This window comes from Dermacentor albipictus, chromosome 1, assembly GCF_038994185.2.
Source record: "Dermacentor albipictus isolate Rhodes 1998 colony chromosome 1, USDA_Dalb.pri_finalv2, whole genome shotgun sequence".
Taxonomy (NCBI): domain Eukaryota; kingdom Metazoa; phylum Arthropoda; class Arachnida; order Ixodida; family Ixodidae; genus Dermacentor; species Dermacentor albipictus.
In genome coordinates this window covers 169,129,579-169,152,125 of record NC_091821.1, presented here as the reverse complement: position 1 = coordinate 169,152,125, position 22,547 = coordinate 169,129,579, and the positions used below count along the sequence as shown (strand labels likewise).

Sequence of the window (22,547 nt, the reverse complement as noted above, 5' to 3'; positions counted from 1 at the left end):
ACATCCAAAGCGGTATGATGCCCTCCTCCGCTGCATGGTGGGATCTAAGGCGTGCTATAGTGCGACGCCGATTGTGCGCGTTCAGGCACGCGATATGGTATAGCTCTACCTTCCGTCCTTGACACCACGCAACAAGGCCCGGCGTTCCCTACGGGCTTGTCTTTTCTGCTCGGCGCGTGCGCTCTGAACTCTCGCGAACGAGCTGCGCTCGCGCGCGGCTCGACTGTCGGGGCAAGGACAATCAAGGACTATGCGCGTGCTCTTTAAGGCGTTTAGCATGCAGACTGCCGCCGACAAGGACGCGCTAAGGGACCGGAAATGCTCTGCAGTGCGCGCTCGCCCTAAAGCGCTGCACAGCGCGCATTCTTGCCGCAGACGGCCGGCCGTCGGAAGCGGCCAAGCTATCAATAACAGCAGCGCCGCTTCCTTTGGAGCCCTTTCGCCGTGTCCTTGAACCGGAGGACGTCTAGGCGCCAGGGCTCAGCCTTCACCAGGTTTAATACTGCGCAGAGTAGGGCGAGCAGTGTGCTCACGATTAGCGCACTGTGCGGTTAGGCTGTTTCGCAACATCCAACGCAACCAGAACCCGCCAAGCCGTAGGATGGGCCTCTGCAGTAGGGTAACTTGGTGCGACCCCGGAGGAGGGGCCCCGATCAATCGCGGTGATATTAGAGGAGACAAAGCGGCACGTAGCACAACCGTGCTATTTGCATTTATAGATACATCGGCCGTAAGTTGGATTCTAGGCACACGCACGCATCGAAATTAGCATACGTTTGATAATAGAGGGACTGACGTGGCATGCTTACTTTGGAAGACAACGAACGTGTATGCGCATGGACAAGTATACCGACTTTGGACGTAACTTTTAGTAGCATAATCTTAACGAAAGCCTGTATGTTAGCCTACACCCACTGTTCAAAAATTCGCTATGCATTTTGTTAAATGGGCAAATATTGCAACATAATTTTTTATTGGTTTCATTCAGACTTTGTTCCTCTGGTAAACATATACAGAGCGAGAACTGAGACGTTCTCGCACGGAAATAAAGGCTTTGTCATCTTGGTCAGTCACTGCTTATGACATGTGCCACATTTAATAGAAGCAGCTGCTCTTGTATCGGCACTGGTCTCCAGCCCGCGTTATTAATTAAAACAAGACTCTCTTTATGTCGGCATTAATGACCATTCTAACTGAGGTAACGAGTTAATTCTCACGAGACTCCATCACTGGATAAGACACGGGGTGAATCGAGGTTCGGGTCGCTCTTATGCCGGTGTACATCTTCGCCCGTAAGTCCGGTGTCATCTGTGTTCTGTGATGCCGCCTTCGAGGTTGGACACTTTTCCATCCCCTTCCATTCCCTAAATCCGAACCGAGCGAAAGAGCCACCCTTTCTCGTAAATAGACTTCCTTCATGCATTCACTGCAAACCGATTTACACCCTTAATGGTGCAAATAAATATATACGGTGTATCTGGCGTCGAGTTCAAAGCGGATGCTCGTGTGGTCAACCTCGCTACATTTCTCTCCTTGCTTTCTCTTTTTCCGTTCCCGGTGCGGTTGCTTTGGATGACCAGAGGGATAACGCTGAAGGGGAGGTTATGTGGAGAGAAGACAGAGACGTCTACCAGTTGGTCTGCTCCCTGCGGCTGTTCCACGTTGCACTGCAATGAAAACGAGTTTACGGGATATAGAGACAAGCCTTACATATGTGGCATACGCTAAGCGAAACAGGCAGGAACGCCAAGGAAACAAGTCGGTCTACGCCGTAGGAGCCGACTACGGGGGCATAGTTTTGATAAAACAACAGTTACAGTCATTTTCTGTAACCATACTCTCTCCGTAGACGGTCATGTACTCACAGCCGACGAAAATTCTGTAACATTTACAACTTCATTGTGGACTGACTAATTATGAGAAGTAAATGAAACTCGGCGTAATGATAGAGTCATTTTAGCGACACATTGCAAGATATTTTCTTTCTCAAGATAGCTACATTACATTGAGAGCTACAGAGCATTCGCGAGAAAATGGAGACGAAATTTTTTTCGTGTCGACGCGACGCGTATAGACGGACGAACATCGACTACCGCCGGAGGGTACCTATACTATAGAGCTTCGCTGCAAAATAGTGTGAGATACAGTAGAGCGAATAGTGTAATGGGGCCTAGCTGACAGCCAAAACTTCACGAGCAAAGGAGGCTAACCATGCAGGCGGGTGCCAGCGAGTTTAACTGCTGCTCAACTAGAAGGACCAGCAGAAGTGCACCCCAATGCACTGTTTTCTTAATGCAGCACTTTCGCCGTTTGCCGTATCTGCCCTACGGCTGTATTAAAGCTCTCTATTGAGCCCCTATACCGATATATTTATTATAAGTCTTTTGTCACCCACCCGCTCTACTATTTGTGTTCGATATTTGTGGCATAGACTCTGCAGCGTGAAATCCAATTGAAGTATTCGGTTTATATCTGAAACAGCTACGCCTCTTTCTGCGAACTAGGCGCAGGCGTTTCAGTAAAATAGCACTTGCTGGAATGGCGTTCCAGGAACAGTGTACGGAAATCACAGCACAGGTGTTATCTTTAAATGTGAAAATGTGCCCAATTTTAACGTAACATTATGAATGAACCCCGCTCAAGGGTGCCATATATAGCCTGTGTGCGGTTCACATACTTGAAACGCACACCTCATGTTCTCAGCTGCTGTCTGCTTCAAGTGTTAAGTGTTTCATTACTTTGTAGTACGATGTGTGCGACTGCCATTCTTGTTCGTGCTCTTATTTTCACTCAGCCAGCTCTGTGCCCCCTGCAATGTATGTTCCTTTACGGTCAACTGGAGCATTCGCTTCGGTGAACGTGAATTGTTTGCGGTGTCTAGCCTGAATGTTCGCGTGTGATAAGAGCAGCGGTGTTCATTATGCAAAATAGAAGTGAGGCGTGCAGACAGGACACAAGAGTAGAGAAGTGGACAACACGAACGCCGCTATCAACTGAAGGGAGCTGAGGCGAAACAAGAAAGACAAAAAACTCATCTGCGCATGCTCAGGAATGGTAACACCACGTGTCAATCGGGTACACGTGCCGGCCTACGTGAGAGATAACTGTTAAGGTACTTAATCTCTTCCTTATGTAAAGTAATCGAAGGCTGACTCACGCACATTCCTGTCTGCACGCCTCACTTCTATTTTGCATAATGAATCTTTACCAACTAGCTCAGCTTTCTGTCGTTCTAAGCAGCGGTGTTATCACGCGCACGAACTTGCGCGCCGACCGTACCTTTCTTCTCCTCCGCTTTCTGCCTCATGGATCCGCTGCGCCCTCCTTCTCCTCTTTCCTCCTGATGCTCTCTTTGCTATGGCCGTCTTTCATCCGCGTTCGCTCTTTCGTCCTTCGTTGTGTTCGTTCGCTTGGTTACGAGGACGCCGAGGGACGACGCCGACGCTCGCCGCAGGAACAGGCGCCTCAGAGCTGCGATCTGGAAAAGACTAACCTCGTCAGAAACAACCCTATAGGTGCTGCTGCCTTATACTTCACGTACAAATGCATTTTTTTTAAAAGCATCTCTAATGTGTCTTTTATACATATGAGTCAACAGCCGTTGACATCGAAGAAAGAGAAGGTCTTCAGGGGCGCATGAGTGTACCATGCGGTTTGTTGTTTGACGTTTTCCATGTTTGTTATTCGGGAGGGAAGAGAGAGAGAGAGGACTTTGGCCTTCCTTTCTTCGATGTCAACCGCTGTTGTGTCACTTACACCACCACATTCTGCGTTAATACTATGTTACTCTTATATAAAGCCCATTTACTTAAACTATACTTTACTATCTTACTTGGGGGGAAGGAGGGGGGCTGCGGGACTTTTGGAATCGACCTACTTCTTTAGACGGCGCAATTTCCAAGATCGTTCTACATTTTTTGTTAAGTAAAGCCGCAATTCCGGTTCCGGGTTTAGGTCCGCGCAGTTTGAACGAGCGCTTCTAGGTTTCATTTAGGCCTTCTTTTGCTAATTACGCATTATGACTGCTCCATACATAGCTGTACGCTCACTTGGTGCGTCTTTTTCCTTCCAAGCTTCATTTTGACGCATTTTTCGTTGTCATACACGCACTAAATAAAGCCTCATATTGTGTAATTTACAAAACGAAAATGCTTAAATACCCAGATCCCACGAACCCCAAATCAATCTGAACTCGCATTAGAAGACCTTGTCTTCACTACGGTGCGCGTTGTGCAGCCGATATGACATAACATACGAATAAGTTACAGGTTATATGAAAGGCTTGTTGCAAGAAGTTGCGTGACCGTAATGCACCCTTATGCATGGGCGCATGTCGCTTCACTCGTCTTTAGGCTTGTACTCGTCGAGGGAGTGGTGCAATTCTGAATAGTACGCAGTGGTCGACAAGACCTTCAAGTATGCGGCTGCACGCGACACGGAAGCTTCTAGCTACGTGATAAGTTTTTTACATAGGCAAATGAGACTAACCTCCGCTGTAGTCTTTGCACTGGAACCGTGTGCGGTTTCGCAGCCTTACCGGAACCACCTTCACTGGTGCCTTGGTGTGGACATCGCATTTTTTATGCATGGGGCGTGCTATTTGCCTGGCTGTCCTGTTGAGGGGCAATTCCGGGAAAAGTGCGGCTCTGTAGAGTTACATGCGCACAGGACAATGCTATTATTGTCTGGCGAATTACGCTAAAGCGCGTGACGCATAAGAGCTGTCTGCGCGAGCTCTGGTTCTACCGCAGACGCACACATTCGTGCGCAACGTGCGCGGCCTTCTGAAGAGAGAGAGAGAAAGGCGCCTACACATGCGACCAGCGCACGCCCCGAAAGTTCGCTCAACATGAGTCACACGTGGCTGCAGCGTCCTTTGGCCCACCGAAGATTACAGCGTTTCGCCTGCGCTCCAATCGAACCTATCGCGGCGGACGGGCCTCCGTCGACAGTTCGCCCATTGTTCGCCCTCGTTCCGCGGCGCCAACACTGGAACGGGAGACCTTTAGTAGCAAGGCTGTTGCGTTCACTCTGCGCAGTGAAAACCTGCGCGGACTTCTCGCCTGCACTCCAAGGCTATGCAAGTGGACCACAACGACCGAGGCATAGACGCTCGCGTTATAAGCAGTCTCCCCACACAGAATATAGAGATGCCGCAGGCCCCGAGAGGTGCAGCTCATTAACAGTTACAAGCGGTCAAGGCCGAAACACGGAGCTTGCTCCGCTGGGTATATACTGAAGCACGCAACGGCGGCCCGCCGTGCGCCCGTAGTACTAAGTGTGAAACTGCCCAAGTGCGGCAACAGGTAGCGAGAGTGGCTCTCTTTTCGTTCACAAAGGGAGCAGTAGCAGCGTAGCGTATCCAACTTCAACGGCTATTTGCTGTGGCATAGCTAGTATTTTAATCTTTTATCAAGGCAAGGGGGGGGGGAGAGGGGGAGAAAGGTGAAAGTGGAACGTATTGAACCGACAACTCCACTCCTTCTGCCTTGTCCGATGAATTTTCTATTGCTAGCCACAGCGTTAATATGGCCTGTACTGAATTATTCAACCCTTCGACGTTTCAAAGGGAGGGGAGTGCAATCATTCGAAACGGCCGTATGGCCCATTTTGACTGATTTGAAATAATCTCTCGCATGTTTGCAGCCCTTTGCCTCGTGTGACCCGGACGCCGCTGTGTTGATTTAATCAGCACTTCGCGTGTCCTCTTTCTTCGCTCCGTACCTGCGGTGTTCTTCACCTTCGAATATATAGGTTAGCTGCGAAAATAGCTGAAGCAGAACTTTCAAGCCAACGGGCGAAACTACGATGGATACTTGGGCATGCTGGTATCCTGGAAACACTAAGCAGACAAGCTTGCTTCTGACATGCACAGGTCTGCTCTTGTTGGTTTTGCGCAATTTACAAAGGCAGTCGCAAATGCGAGGGTGAGGCATTACGCATGTATTTGAGTTAAGTGTCGCGTTTTCAGGAAGCTTGAGTGAACAGCCTTCTATATTGAGTGGATTCACACTTAAGTTTCCCAGTGAAATCGATCATATAGCCGCAATATGGATCCTGTGATCGATTGCCTAAGTGGAATACACAGACAATTTTCTTTACCGTATACCTCGTACACCTTTGCCTTTTTGCGAATGTGGACTATCGTGGGAAAATGCAGAACACCTTCTAATAAAATGACCTCGATGCGATTCATAAGGAAGTGTCTTGAGCACCGCAATCAACCGATTTGGTTACCGCGGAATCAGCGCAATGAACTGCTGTGAATGTTTTGTTAAGAATTTTTTTTAACAGATAGTGACATAGTGTCGTAGTATTGATATACAGCGAACCTTAGTGTTCTGTAATTTATATTGCTTTCTTTAGTTCTTTATTATATTCAGGCTTACTGCGTTTTGGTAGCTTGAATATTGTTCGTTTTGCATATTTTGCTTTGAAAACGTTTGTTGTTTTTTGTGTACTATTGAACAATTCTATGAAACTTTTTTTTATTGCTCTGTATTCTCTCGTTGAAGCGATTGTCTGTTCATAGTGGGCTCGGTGACTGCACCACAGCGCAGCCACCTAATCCGCTTACCTTTGCGATGCAGACGACCGTCCTCGCATTTGCCAGCCTGCTGCTGCCGTCCCTGGCAGGCCTGTCTACGGGGGCGTCATCGGTGTGCGCACTGCCGTACACTGGGGATGACCCTTGCTCCTGCCATCCACCGCCCGGCGGGTGCTCGTCCCTACTGGATATGCCGCCAGAGGAGCTGCACACACCGGAAATCACAGTACCATGGATGGCCACATCGACATCAGCAACAATGCCAACATGTATAAAAGAGCATCGTCCACTGACGCCGCTTCGTGGGCTCGGTGACTGCACCACAGCGCAGCCAACTAATCCGCTTACCTTTGCGATGCAGGTCAGTGCATCGTATGCCCTCTTCGCTAAAAAATCCAGTAATTATATGTTGGTGCAGTTTCCGAGCCCGCACTGCTGTGTTGCCGTTGCCGTTGAGTGTGCTCACGTAATTCATTCCTTGCTCATGCTATCAGGTGACGTTGAGACTAACCCTGGCCTTCAGGGCAACGCTGCTGTACTCGCCGAACTACAGAAGCTAAACGCGGGACAGACCCTGTTGATCACGGAAATACAGGGCCTCAAAACACAGCTGAACACAACAGACCAAACCATAGCAAGCCTAGACAAACGAATGGCCGATCACCAGTCACCCTGTCGAGGAATACCTAGGACCCGCACTTCGCTGCTATAATTGCCAGAGATTTGGGCACATGGCGAAAACCTGCCGTAGCACACGTCGATGCAAAATCTGCTCAGAAGACCATGACCACAAGGAGTGCAAGTCACTTCTTCAACCTAAATGTGCAAACTGTGCGGGGAACCATGCCGCCTCCTTCTCAGGCTGCCCACAGAAAAAAGCAGCGACACAAATGCGTCGACATGAACTCACTCATGGAAGACAACCGCGACGCAATGAACCCGCACCAAACCTCGAGATTGTTCATCCAGTGCCAGATCACCCACCTCAGCGGGCACCGGAACCACCACAGCCAAGAGCACCAACAAGATATCCCTCCTCTAGAGAACAACCAACAGTGCAATCAAGAGACCAATCAAGAGGATCACAGTCAAGCGCCCAGTCTTATGCATCAGTGCTACGGAAACCCAGAGGACAACAGGCAGAAAGTAATACACAAGAAAGCTCCTGTACTCGCACACATTTCTCTCAGCGACCTTACGCATCTACTGCAGAAGTAACACCAGCTAATAGCGAACATACCACAGCATCGGTGACACAACTGATTTTGCCAATGCTTTTCGCAGCTCTTAAGGCAATCCTATCTGCTTTGCCGGAAGCAAACAACCTACCAGAAGTAAAAGCCTGGTTGCCTCTAGAAGCACTGTTGTGTCAACAATCCGGGCCGAAACTGCGGCAGGCACTACATGAATAACCGCTACAAAAATGTCTCCATATTTCAGTGGAATGCCAACAGTCTTCGAAGAAAGTGCGCTGACTTTCGTAAACTGCTTGTGCAATACAACTTCCCAATACTTTGCATTCAAGAGGCGGGTATCACTGACGACTTTCGCCTCTCGAATTATGTGATATATAAGACTTCTCGTCAAGGTGCTGTTAGCAGAGTGCTCCTGTGCGTCAGAAAGGACCTACCATCTTATCAAATTCAGTCCAGTGATTCAGACTTCCCGGAATTCATCGCATGTAAAGTATCCTTTGGCAAGTTCTGTATAACAGTGATTAATCTATATCTACAACCTTCAAACCGGATTTCAGTAGATGCGCTAGTGGATATCTTCAAAATAGCTCATTCTAATGTATTTATATGTGGCGACTTCAACGCACACAACATCATCCGGGCAGTGATCATTGTGATGCACGGGGTAATGTTATTGAGTGCGCCATAGATAAATGCAACTTGACTGTTTTAAACGATGGGTCGCCAACATTCCTTCGTGGATATAATTACTCAAGCTGCATAGATGTCACCCTGTGTTCACATGATCTAGTGAATGGTGTGGGATGGACAACAGATATGGAAACGCGCGGAAGTGATCATTTTCCCATCCTTGTTAACCACCCTAGCATGCACTATGATATCAGGCGTTACAGCAGACTAACCAACTGGCAAGCTTTTCGGTACCGCCTAACGGATCAAATTAACCAACATGCAACAGTGGAAAAATTTACAGAATTTTTGCAGGATAATATGAACATATGCACAAAGAAGGTCCCAATACCGAAAGATTATGCTGCAGTTGACGGAGAATATGAACACCTAATAGCCATCCGACGCCGATCCGAAAGAGCTTACCGACGGAGTGCAAGTTTAGAAGCATACAGAAACGCTCAGAAAATACACAATGTAATGCGCAGACGAATGGAAAGCTTAGGCAAACGGCGCTGGCGCAATTTCTGCGGCACGCTGTCTCCTCACACGGCTGTCCCACGAATTTTTCTAGTAATTCGTTCTTTAAGCGGACCTGTAACACAAAGCTTCCCATTTCGTGCTCTCGCTGTAGCCCGGGACACGTGTGAAATAATAGTTGCAGATGAATTTTGTGAGCTTATTTCCAGATCTGCTTTTTCATCACAATGTGCAGAATTTGATATTTCAGTAGAGTTGGCTAAGCGAAAAATTACTGCTTGCTACTGGGTCCAACATCCTCAATTAGATCACACTTTCACGTTAAACGAGCTCCAATGTGCAATTGCACCATGTCGCCAAAAATCCGCTGCTGGGCCGGACGGCATTACGTACAATATGCTAAGAAACCTCGGACCGACAGGTACAAATGCGCTCTTAGACATCTATAATAAGTTATGGATAGAGGAAACTGTACCTGACTCTTGGAAAGTCGCTCGAATCATACCAATTTTAAAACCTGGTAAGACGCCCTTGTGCCTTGAATCCTTCCGCGCCATTAGTTTGACAAGTTGTTTATGCAAAGTAATGGAAAAAATGATTGACGCGCGACTTCAGTGGTGGTGTAATAAAACGAAGGTGTTGTCCAACTACTTAGTAGATTTTAGAAAACATAGATGCACAATGGATGCAATAATAGATATAGTAACCTGTGTGGAGCATGAGCGTGCACGTGGAAACATGACTATAGCAGTATTCTTAGACATCAAGAGGGCATTTGATACCGTTAGTCACGTTCATGTTTTGCTAAGCATGTTGGAACTTGGTCTGTCTGGCAGGTCCCCTTGCGATGGATTTCTGCATTTTTATCAGGTCGCAAAATATTTGTTCAGACGGGTGAAGGAAAGAGTGATGAACATATTGTCAAACAGGGAGTACCACAGGGAAGCGTACTCAGCCCCTTTCTTTTTAACTGCGTCATGGCTGATTTAACGCGAAGACTGCCATCACAGTTAAAGTTTTCACTGTATGCAGATGATGTGTGTATTTGGACATCTGGGTCTAATGCTCAACTACTCCAGATGGCATTGCAAGAGGGCATAAATATCATCAACCAATTTTTGAGAGAAAGAGGAATGGTACTATCACACGCAAAGACTGCTGTATTGCCCTTCACTCGGAGGCAGTTAAAAAATTTCACTCTTAATCTGGAAGGACACCCTCTAATGATTGTCACACAGCATCGATTTCTTGGCATAATACTTGATAGGCAGTTATCCTGTGCACCCCACTTAAAAAAACTCGAAAACGAGGTCAATGCCATAGTGACTGTACTTCGCAGACTTGCAGGCACAACATGGGGCGGATCAGTATCGTCCATGCTGACTGTTTACAATGCATTAATCCGACAAAAAATTGCATATTCCGCGCCCATTTTACACGGACTTTCCCACACGTCAGAAGAGAGACTTCAAAGACTTTTAGCTAGAGGACTACGCCTATGTCTAGGAGTTCCACGAGCGACTTCGAGTTCTCTTGTAATAGCTGAGGCTCGCCAATCACCATTTCCAGTTATGCGAACTGCAGAAACATGCCGGCATTATTTCCGTCTTCAAACCCAGCATAAAAACCACCCATTGGCTCTAGACATAATGAAAAGAGATAGAAGTTATGTTCATATAGAAATTCAAAAAAATCTTCACATATTGCCAGGAAATGAATTTTGGAACTCAGACATCAAATATCCTCCATGGCTGCTTACAGTTCCAAAAATCGAATTGTCAGTAGAAGGGATATTCAGCAAAAGAGACATGTTCATTCAAGCTGCTCAACAACTAGCACTATACCAGATATATATGCGGTATTCAGGATACACACACGTCTATACAGACGGCTCCAGTACAGCAACCTCTTCAACTTCATCATTCATTATACCGCACCTCAACAAACAAGAATCATTTAAGTTATCTCGTGCGACTTCGTCCACATCAGCTGAACTGTTCGCAATCCTATGTGCGGCAAAATTTATATTGTCAGTAACAGAAGCACAAAAATGGGTAATTTTCAGCGATTCACAGGCTGCTCTAACATCACTCTGCAGTACAAAGGGGAAAACATTCAGCGACAGTATAATATATGAAACACTTAAAAACCTCACAAAGGCAAGCGAAGCGAAACATGCAATAGCATTCCAGTGGATACCAGGGCATTGCAACATTCCTGGTAACACAGCAGCCGATGAAGCAGCACGACAACCGCACTTGAAAAATGATACGGCTCCGCTCCGAATATCAAAGAATGAATTACGCTGCATCATAAGGACAACGTCTTTCAACATGTCTAGAAACACTTGGTTTGACCAGAATTCTAAGAGCTCTGACTTATATCATACTGATCCATTTATTGAATTCAAATTTTCATTGTCATTAGATAGAACTATGGAAACGCTTATTCATCGACTAAGGCTATGCACTGCCTACACAGAGCATTTCTTACACAGAATTGGCCGAGCGGAAACCCCCGAATGTGACTGTGGATTTGTAGATGAAGATATATATCACCTCTTTCTAGATTGCCCACATCACGACACACCAAGATGCCGACTTAAATCAGCGCTAAGTAAATTAGACCGCGGACCTTTCAGTTTAAGGAAACTTTTGGGCCCTTGGCCAACAACGGCCTTGCAGAAGAGCGCTTTAAAAGCACTAACGACTTTTTTTGAAGACAGCGGTATCGTTGGACGTTATTAGTGCTTTTATTGTTCTGTTCATTTCAATGTCACTCTATATATCCATCTGTTTGGGAATTATGTTATGTTGACTGCTCTGTTGTGACTGTATGTGCTAATATATTTACACGATGTATATACCACCCGCTGACTAGACAATGTGTTATTAGGCGACAGTATCGTTTGTACTTTTGAGACTTTCGACTCCATAAGTGTGGAGACATTTGCCATGTATATTGTATGTACCCGCTGACCCGCTGACTAGAAAATGTGTTATTAGGCGACAGTATCGTTTGTGCTTTTGAGACTTTCGACTACACAGGTGTGGAGACATTTGCCATAGTCTTCCTGTGGAAACGTTGCTTTATAAGTCCTGGTGCTTGTGGGAAAAGATTATGTGATATGTAACCGTGAACCCTGAATTATGTGTGACGGAACCACCCAAGAGATAAGGAGTAGCCGGCGCCTTAAATTGCGCGCCAACATCTCCTTATATCATATCAATAAAAAAAAATGGCCGATCTCGAAACACATTACCAAACACTTCTTCACCTCAGAAACGATATTGAAATAGTGCAGTCAACCACAATCGACCAAGCTAAAAAGATTAAAGAACTAGAAACACGCCTGGATGACGCGGAAAACCAATCACGTCGGAATGACCTTATTTTCTATGGCATCCCCGACCCTGCTAGCGCTGAAACGTGGGCTGAGTCAGAAAAACTAGTCATTGATGTTTGCCGCAAAAATCTTGATATAACCTTGGAACCTAACGACATTCAAAGAGCGCATCGCCTCGGAAATCATTCAGGCGACCGAATTCATCCCGTAATCGTAAAATTCCTATCTCGTAAAACCAAAGATGCACTGTTATCAAATGGCCGTAAATTGAAAGACACAAGCTACAGTATTGGAGAGGACTTCTCCCGCACCGTTCGACACGCGCGTAAACAGTTACTAGTGTTTGCCAAAACCAATTCTAACAAGTACTCCTTGCGCTTCAAAACCCTGCACATCGGCTCAAAACACTATGTATTTGACGCATCATCCCAAGCCGTTAAGGAAATAGCATAGCAATTGCCCCGTCACAAAACTTTAACAAATCGTCGACCCGCTCCACCGCACAATGTTCTCTCGTTTTCGATAATATTCACTAACATCCGTAGTCTTCTTCCAAAGCGCGAACTCATATCAAACATCATGTCGTCATCCGGGAGCAACATACTAATACTAACAGAAACTTGGCTAAATAGTGACGTAACGGATACGGAAATTTTGGCCGACTTACCCAACTTCGAAGTGTATCGAAACGATCGAAAAGGCAAACGGGGGGGGGGGGGGGGCGGTGTTCTCGTTGCCATTCATCGAGGCATATCATGCTCTGTTGTTGACGTCGCATCCGACATTGAAGCCATATGGCTCATCTGTCGCGCTCCCCCCGTAACAGTTCTGCTTGGCGTTTGCTACAGGCCCCCCCAGAATAATCCAGACTTTCCACGTCATCTGAACAACATCCTTCATAAACTTGTTCTCACATATCCAAATGCCCTTATTCTTCTTTTTGGTGATTTTAATTACCCGGATATTAATTGGCAGAACATAGCTAGTTCCACAATAACGTGTCATGCAGAGGCGAAGAACTTCATCGATGTCTGTTTAAATTTTAACCTCACTCAATTAATTTCCCAACCAACCCGTGTCTCACGAGAATCAGCAAACACGCTCGACCTGATACTAACAAGCAGTCCCGAGAATGTATCATCCATCAGTTACCTTCCTGAAATCAGCGATCACAAAGTCATGCATGCTTTATTCTCATTTACCTCGACTCAAAAACAGACATCCGATAAAACGATACAACTCTACGATAAGGGTAACTATAATGCAATAACTGAAGAACTTAACACCTTTTTTCCTGAATACGTATCCGCATTTCACACTCACTCAATTCATGAAGACTGGCTGATATTCAAGAACAAATTAAACCATCTCACTAATATGTTCATACCAAGGATTACCTTTCATACTAATCGCAATAAACCATGGTTTACCCAGCACTTAAAACGACTAGAAAACAAAAAGAAACGATTGTTTCGTACCGCCAAATGAAACGACACGCCTGCCGCATGGGGAAAATACTTCAAGGCCGAAAAATCATACCTACTTTCTGTTTGTAACGCCAAGTACTCATTTTATCACAATGACTTACCAAACTTACTTATAAGAAACCCCAAGCAATTCTGGCAAGTTTTAAACCCAACACATCCTACCGATATTAAACTGACGAATTATTCACATGTAGCGGTGACTGACCACGACTGCGCAGAAATATTTAACCATGCATTCACATCTGTGTTCACTACCGAACTCGACGCACCTTCACAATTACCACCCTTTATCTTAGATACCCCCATGCCGGCAGTCACGTTCGTCGAAGAAGGCATTTCATCCATAATTCATAATATGAAACTTTCATCATCAGCTGGTATGGACCTGATTAATTCAAAACTATTGAAAAATGTGGAATAAATTTGTGCTTCATATTTATGTCTCATTTTCTCACAGTCACTCTCCTCAGGAATTTTGCCTCTTGATTGGAAAACGGGGAAGGTCGTTCCAGTCTACAAATCAGGTAACAGAGACTCGCCCTTGAATTACCGCCCCATTTCATTGACTAGTGTGCCCTGTAAAATCATGGAACATGTCATCTACTCACAAATCATAAACTTCTTGGACCGAAACCATTTTTTTTCACCCTTCACAACATGGGTTTCGTAAGGGCCTCTCTTGCGAAACCCAAGTAGCGCTTTTCCTTCACGACTTGCACACTAATCTAGACCGTAATATGCAGACCGACACCATCTTTCTTGATTTCGCTAAAGCTTTTGACAAGGTTCCCCACCACCGCCTATTACTAAAACACTCAAAGCTGAACCTACCCCCTAATATTCTCAAATGGATTGAAGAATTCCTGACTAACCGTTCTCAGTCAGTCTATCTTAACGGTCATCTCTCTACATCTCTCCCGGTTACTTCAGGCGTCCCACAAGGTTCTGTCCTCGGTCCCCTCCTATTCTTAATATATATTAACGACTTGCCCCTGCATGTTTCCTGTAGTATACGAATTTTCGCAGATGATTGTGTTATTTACCGCACCATTAATAACTGTCACGATCAATACACTCTTCAGACAGAGCTTAACAACGTACTAAATTGGTGTAATAACTGGCTAATGTCCCTCAATCCTAGTAAATGTAAACTCATGTCCTTCACTCGTCGTCACAATCCATATCTCTTTCATTATTTAATTTCTAACACACAGATTGAGCAAGTACAATCATATAAATATCTAGGAGTCACCCTCTCTTCTAATCTATCATGGCAGGTTCATGTCGGTAACATCATTTCAGCATCAAACAAAACACTCGGTTTTCTAAAACGTCACCTTCGTCTTGCCCCACCTCATGTTAAATTGCTCGCGTATAAATCACTTATAAGACCCAAATTAGAATATGCATCCCCCATCTGGAGCCCGCATCAAGTATATCTAATCCCCGCATTGGAAGCTGTGCAGAATCGTGCTGCCCGATTCATTCATTCCTCATACTCATATGACGTCAGTGTTTCATCCTTGAAAGCCACATCCGGGCTGCCACCCCTCTCTTTTCGTCGTCGCATTGCTAGCCTCACCCTTTATCACAAATTCTTTTATTCTCCTCTCAATCAAGCACCGTATATCGCCGCCGCATCACGCATATCTCACCGCACCAGTCATCCCCTTCAAGTTGCCCGCCCACTATCACGTACTACTATGTTTTCAGCTTCGTTATTTCTTCGAGCAGCCACGGACTGGAACGGCCTACCCCATGACATCGTCGCCATCGCTTCAACACCTGCTTTTCAAGAACGCGTAACAGATCACCTTCAATGTTAAATCACCATCACTGTTTGTTTTCCTCACTACAAATGTAATCCCACCCCTTATGTAACACCCCCTGAAATGGGGGCCTTTAAGGAATAAAACTGAACTGAACTGAACTGAAAACTGTTTCATTCAGTCTTTCTCAAACCTTCCGGAAAGTGCCATTTCCCACATTATTCTGCCATTTCTTTTCAATTATTGCAAACGACTAACGACTGCCTCACGTGTAGCAGCGACTTCTTTAATAACTCTAAAGATTTACTTGACCTCGTGCGCGACATCCTTCCTACAACAATTTAACATTGTGGAGAAACCGGCAACACACTGTCGCAACATATCCAACAAGATAATAAATAAATAAAATAAACACCAGGACGCCGTTATGTTTGCGGAGACGTTAAATACAGTTTCTTTATTGCGCAAAGCCCAAGTGCAGTTATCCTAGCGCGGCATTCAGAAATACTGCTCTGTAGAAGCGTATGGTAGAGAATTTACTTCTTTCCTTTATCTCTCTTAATTTTAGGAATGCCGGTGGTAATTAACCGTCTAACCGACACCGGCATTACTGCGCACTCGTACGCTGGGTACCCGGACATTGCGGGAAGGAGGCGGCGCGTGATGCGGTGAGCGAGATTCCGTCTGCCACCCGCCGTTGCGACGACAGTGCCGCCGCTCCAGGATCTCTTATTTGGAGTCCACTTTGAAGTTGCTGCAAGAAAGCGTAACATTGGCGAAAAACGAATTAGGGAATGGCTTGCGCAACAAATACCGAATGACTCGGATCCGCTGCCACGCGGATTACCAAGGGCGGTGGTGCACGTGGCCCGGGCCGGCGCGGCGTTAACTCTAGACGCGCCGCTGGCGAAAGCACCGCAGCAAGCGCGGCGCCCCCGAATCGAACACGCTTCCGCCTTCACCTGATCTTACTTGGCCCGCAGGCGAAATGGGCTCCCGCCCAACCGTTTATCACCTGCTATGGGATTACAGCGCGTTCGCTGACCAGCGTTCCAAGCACCGGGGCTTGGTGACCAACTTGGAGGATTGGATCTGACCGCGAGTGAACGAGCGGGATGGTCTCGAGGCGATCTACGCGTTCGCCTGCGAAACAGGCGTCATCCGCCTCGTTTAGAGGAAATCTGGGAGGCATCCTCGGGATCCGCCGCTGACTACCACGATGTCCCTCCTCTCTCTATAGCTCCCTTACATATCTCTTCCCATTTAGGCCATAGAGTCAGCTTTATGTCCATAAACGCTTCATTCATTCATTCATCTAAATGCGCAAGAAACAGCTAGTATACAATACAGCAATGTTAATGTTCCGGCATTGTGTGCCTCGCTGTGCTCTGCAGCAGGTGATGAGTCCTCGGAAAATAGTTTTTTAACCTGAGCTGCACCACAAGGCCAAACAAAGAATATTCGACGTATTTTCGTGTCAAGTTCGTCCACTTTGAGCACTTCGTCTAAACGCCTTTCTTTAGCTACTAGCAATCAACACGTCACCAACAGGCAAGCACTGTCCTTGACTGTTGAAAACACCGTGCCGAACGAGATCAAACATGTGAGGCTGAACACGAGAAAGAATATCTTGGCAATCGATCTGACGACTAGCGGAGAACTCTGCATCGTGTAACATAAGGGCGTAACAGTCAAGGTTCGATCCATCATCCCAGCGTATGGTGCCACTGTGGCAGGCGTCATAGCAGGCGACATTGGATGTTGACATCCTGGGTGCAGACCTTCAAGCGCTCATAAAAGTAGCAAGGGATAGCATTGTCGTTGTGCACGTCGGCCGCCTTGATAACAAACGTTGCGTGAGAATGACATTCAAGGGTGACCGTCATTCTATCACGTAAAAGTTGGCCACTTCCGCCACCTGGTTCGACCGTTTATTGCTAAACTACTGCGATTTCACAAGTGTCAGAAGATCGGCCATGTGAAGGGAATTTGCACAAATTCTAAAGTGTGACCCCGATGCATGGAGAACCTTGCAGGTATCTGCCGCGTAACTACTTTCGAGCGCGCCAAAGGCGACGGTTTCCATGGTGCGCCTTCCAAAGACTACCCTAGTATTAAGAAGTGGGTTGCTGTCTCCTAGCAAACAGCATCCGACTCACAACGAGGCAGCTGAAGCAATCCGACGTCGATGACGTTGCTGTCGACGGTCTTCGAAAACGGCTGCAACACTTCCGAAGCATGCTCCTTGTGAGGCAACAGTTTGACCTGCGCTCCCAAGCGCAGTCAGAGTTGAGGCTAGATGACAGAAAGTATGACTGGGAAATTTATCTGTTCAGAGAAATCGCCACCATTTCCGCGTACACGGCCTGTCCAAGAGCTGCAACATATGCCGCTCCCTATACAGCAAATTACCCCTACTGACGTGCCGCAATATGTTGCTCGGCAAGCTGTGTCACTGCCGAGATGCTTAATAGACACCATGTGCATATTATTGAACAGCTTGCATACACCATCAGTCAAATGTTAATTGATTAATTTAATAATTAATAAACTATATAACTATATGACTATATAACTTATTGATTGAAATTTGTGGATTTCACGAGCACCAGAGAAGAGGCAAGAACTTAAGACATTGATGTCTAACTGAGATCCCCGCTTCCTGTTAACAATTAATGATAGGTTACACACTAAAAAGATTTTTTAAAAAAAGGCGATCAGAGCCTGACAATATTATTCTAACATTATTTTGCTACTCTATATTCTTTTCACATAAATGTGGTGAGGAATAAAGAATACATGCGCACTACACTTTGCATACATGCACAAAGTTTACGAAAATATACACATTATTGTGCATTTCGAGCAGTGCTATTGCAAGCAGTCAGATTGACAGCAAGATATGGTGTCAATATAACGGTATTGTACCATAAACCAACAACTGTATAAAAATAAAAATAGTGAATTTCTTAGTTTACTGGTAAGAAACAACAAACACGTCAACAAACAGGTCCTTATGCGAAACATATGCTTTCTCTAATTAATAACCATTTTATTTGATTTCTGAAAATATTACTCATGCTATCGAACAAATAAGCCTTTCTATTCTATCAAGCATCTTTTTTTTGGACTGCAATAAAAATGTCTGTTTCCCTTATTTATTCTAGCTTTGGGGTTGCGCCTTACTTCGTGTTTGAGGGTGTAGTGCAGTTCGAAATTTTATTTTTCTGTGTATGGGTACGATTCCGGATATTCTGTGAAAGTCCCAGCATTCTATGCTCCTCAGCATAGAATGCTCGACGATAAGCGGGGCTGTTCTTAAGTTAGCATAGCGGCCTCGAAAGTTAACGCACACCCGGATAATTCTTTTTGTATAATATCTGATAAAATTTTTATAATTTTTGCTTGTAGTACTCCAAACTAGAGTCCCGTAACGAAGTTTAAAGTAGGTGCTCACAAAATATAGTTGCTTCTTCAGCCATAATGAAATAAGATGTGCTGTTTTGTATATTGCCCCAACAGTTTTTGACAACTTAGCGCATAGCTAATCTACGTGCACGTTCCTGGTCAAGTCTTCTTTGGACCATACCCCAAGAAACTTCTGTTTACTTACACGGTTTATTTGCTCACCATGATAAATAATGTTGAGTTTGGAGATAATATTTTTGTAACATGTACGGATAGTAACATTGTCTTTCCCATATTTAACTTAGGCTTATTGAAATTCAGCCATTGCGGTAGCGACGTCAGGTAGTCTGTTATCTTACACTTAATCTCTTGTATATTATTTGATGAAAAGAACACGCTCGTATCATCTGCATGCATTATTAAATCGGGGCATTCTGGTATACTGACAATACAATTCACGTATGTCAAGAATGATAAATGGCCCAACTTTGAGCCTTATGGGACACCCCCCTTGCTATTTAGTTTTGTGGATTCTGTATTTTCTAGTCGGGCCAACTTATTTTCGGTTGTGTACGTTCTGAGTTCTGTACTAGCAACGCCGCCGTAGAACCATGGTTCATCAGTAACTCTCCCCTGGGGCAGGTTCGAAGAGCAGCAAATGTTCTGTGGAAAGCCTGGGGGCTCAGATCACTCATTGTCAATTTCCGTCGGTGCGTATACACCTGTGAGTTTTCGATCGTCGTGATCTGCGAGATGAACCTATCGAGCCGAATCTGACCCTTTCAATCATTTATGTCAATCACTTATGTCATAAACAATTGGTGAAAACTAGGGGTGTAAGAATAGTAGTTGGCGAGACCGAATCGAATAGTGCCAGAAGTGAATCGCATCGAATATCGAATGCTTTTCCAGTACTGTATAGCCGTTGTCACAATTAATGTAAAACGATTTCACATCCCAGTATTCTTCAAATTAGCAAGTTTCTGTCAATACATAGTACGTTATAAAGCGTTGGTAGTTTACTAAAAGCACAAATGGAGCATCAGGAGCAAACAAGTTGTTTCTTGCCGCGCACAGGGCTCTTCAAAAAGTGGGAATGATAGCGCTATAGCCTGTAAAGTATGGCTACACCTAAGTGATGTAGCCTGCTTCACAGCGCAAGCTCTCATGTTTTATGTCTTAACTGTGCCCGCTGGGGTAGAAACTTGCCATACTATTGCTCCAGTTTTATGTTTATTTGGGCGCAGTTGCTGTTTAGAACTATTCGAAAACTATTCGAAAATATTCCCGTTTACGAATAGTGTAGGATAATTACAAGAGATTATGAGACATCCCGCCATACATTTTCGATCTTGGGTTATCATCAGGGACTTAGACGCGCGCCATATACTATGGGGAAGTTCTAATAACAAAGCGAAAGGCAGTAACTCTGCTCAGCAACACAGGCCTCGCGTGCGGGCTATCGCCGTCATTGCTTCGCCCCTCCATCGAAACTGTAACAACAACGAATTTGGTTCTCGAATGATGGAAGTCCTTGTTTTTATGCGATTCAGCCCACAGCACATGCCTTGACCTTGCTTTCGTCTCAGAAAGTCATTACCGTCATTACCAGGACTTGACAGAATTTCGTACAGAGCGCTGTGTCATCTTGATGGCCGGGCGAGAAGTGTTCTACTTGAATCCTAGCGTGATAGCACGCTTCCCACAGGATAGAAGATTAGTCACCTAGTTCCACTTCTCAAGTCTGGCAAGTCATCTTTGGAACGTTCATCATACCGCTCAATCTAAATGGCGAGCTGTGTGGGCAAACTGGCGGAGATGATGATTCTTGGCCGTCTGTAGTAATACCTGGAGTATCACAGTATTTACTGAAACGCGGTGCCAGGCTACCGACGTGGCCACTCCTCAGCTGATAATGTCATCGACCTTTGTTCAGTGTTGCTGCTTTATTACTCATTGCCAAAAGGTGTATGAAGTCTAAGCAAGAAAGAGGTTGACATGAAGGTGGATGAAAGAAGTTACTAACAGTCGTAGAACAAGGTATATCGCCGAAGTCAACATTTCGAGAAAGGAACTTGTCACTTTGTGACAAGATTCCATCTTACTGTGAACCTCTCTCGCCCTGACGAAGACAAGTCCCCTTGTAGAAACGTTGGCTTCAGCGGCATTTCTTGTTCGACAACTGCCAATCAAAATGGTGTAATCGGAGCAGTCTATTATGGCGCGAAATTAAAAAGCTTTTGAATTCCGATGTCCACAATAGTGTTGACTTTGAATTTGTAGTTGAAGATAAAACGCTAAGAGGCAAAGAATTAGCAAATATGTTTAATGATTACTTCACAAGTCTGGAAAAAAGTACTCACGACATAGCAGTAACCAAGTATTTGGGCACACGGAACGCACATACAGCTTTCCTGAAACCTACAGATCCATATGAAGTTTATGCAATTTTCATGTCACTAAAAAATAGTAAATCCCGCAATGTGAACGGATTTCAAATAAGACCTATTAAGTTTGTGCTTGATCTCTTGCTCCCAGTACTTACTCATATTTTTAACCTATCGCTGTCAACTGGAATTTTTCCTATAAAATATATATCAAAACGTTTATTTAAAAGAAAAAAAATGCAGAAAGCGAGTGCAGAAAAATGCAACACGCGAAAGTTACAGTCCTATTTAAATCCGGTGACAAAAATAAGCTGTCAAATTACAGGCCAGTATCAGTACTGCCTGTCCTATCCAAGGGACTAGAAAAAGTTATTTGTAAAACACTAAAGTCATTTTGTGATAAACATTCCATCATATCAAATAAACAATTTGGGTTCCGTGTGGGAATGTCAACTGAATTGGCTCTGCTAACCCAAAAAGAGTTCATTCTAAATGGTTTTGAACATAAAGAACTAACGCTATGAATTTTCGTAGACTACTCTAAAGCATTTGATAGGCTAAATCATCAGACTTTGCTTACTAAACTAGAACATTATGGGTTTCGGGGCATTTCTCTCAAACTCTTACAATCGTATCTTAATCACAGAAAACAAATAGTTTCGATTTCATCAGAAGATTCACGTCTCCGGAAAATTACACAGGGCGTTCCCCAAGGAAGTATACTAGGGCCAGTATTGTTTAATATATATGTTAACGACATTGTCAACATTTCTAATGACGCTAACTTCATCATTTATGCAGACGACAGCAGCCTATTCTTTCAGTCTCGCAATATCAGCGATCTCTCGTTGTTGGCAAATACCACACTAGAACAACCGGCCGAATGGAGCAAGGTTAACGCTCTCAAATTAAATACAACAAAAACAAAAGCTGTTATTTTTGTACCTCCACAAAAACATCTGAGTGAAGACATACCGTTGCAGGTTGGCTCTGAAATAATTGAAGTTGTTCCTAACGTTAAAACTTTGGGTGTTATATTTAATCAAAAACTAACGTGGAATGAACATGTGGAACTTATAGCATCCCGTTTAGCCAAAGCTTGCGGCGTGCTTTGTAGACTCCGTGAGACGATACCATCTAAAGTTAAGCTGATCCTTTATAATGCACTATTCTCTTCTCATTTAATGTATTGCCACCTTGTGTGGGGTACCACGTCAAAAGGAAATATCAATAAATTATTACTACTCCAAAAAAAGGC

General features: G+C 44.9%; 1 long non-coding RNA gene across 2 annotated transcripts; it reads right to left on the bottom strand.

Moving 5' to 3' along the window:
• Nucleotides 1-989: 989 nt before the first annotated feature.
• Nucleotides 990-6,781, bottom strand: LOC135905767 (uncharacterized). 2 transcript variants are annotated; one of them, XR_010565485.2, is made up of 3 exons: nt 6,578-6,781; nt 3,280-3,478; nt 990-1,667 (listed from the first exon to the last, which is right to left on the bottom strand). It is a non-coding gene; the product is annotated as an uncharacterized lncRNA (long non-coding RNA). The 2 variants fall into 2 exon arrangements; XR_010565486.1 differs by lacking the exon at nt 6,578-6,781 and adding an exon at nt 4,489-5,127.
• Nucleotides 6,782-22,547: the final 15,766 nt, after the last annotated feature.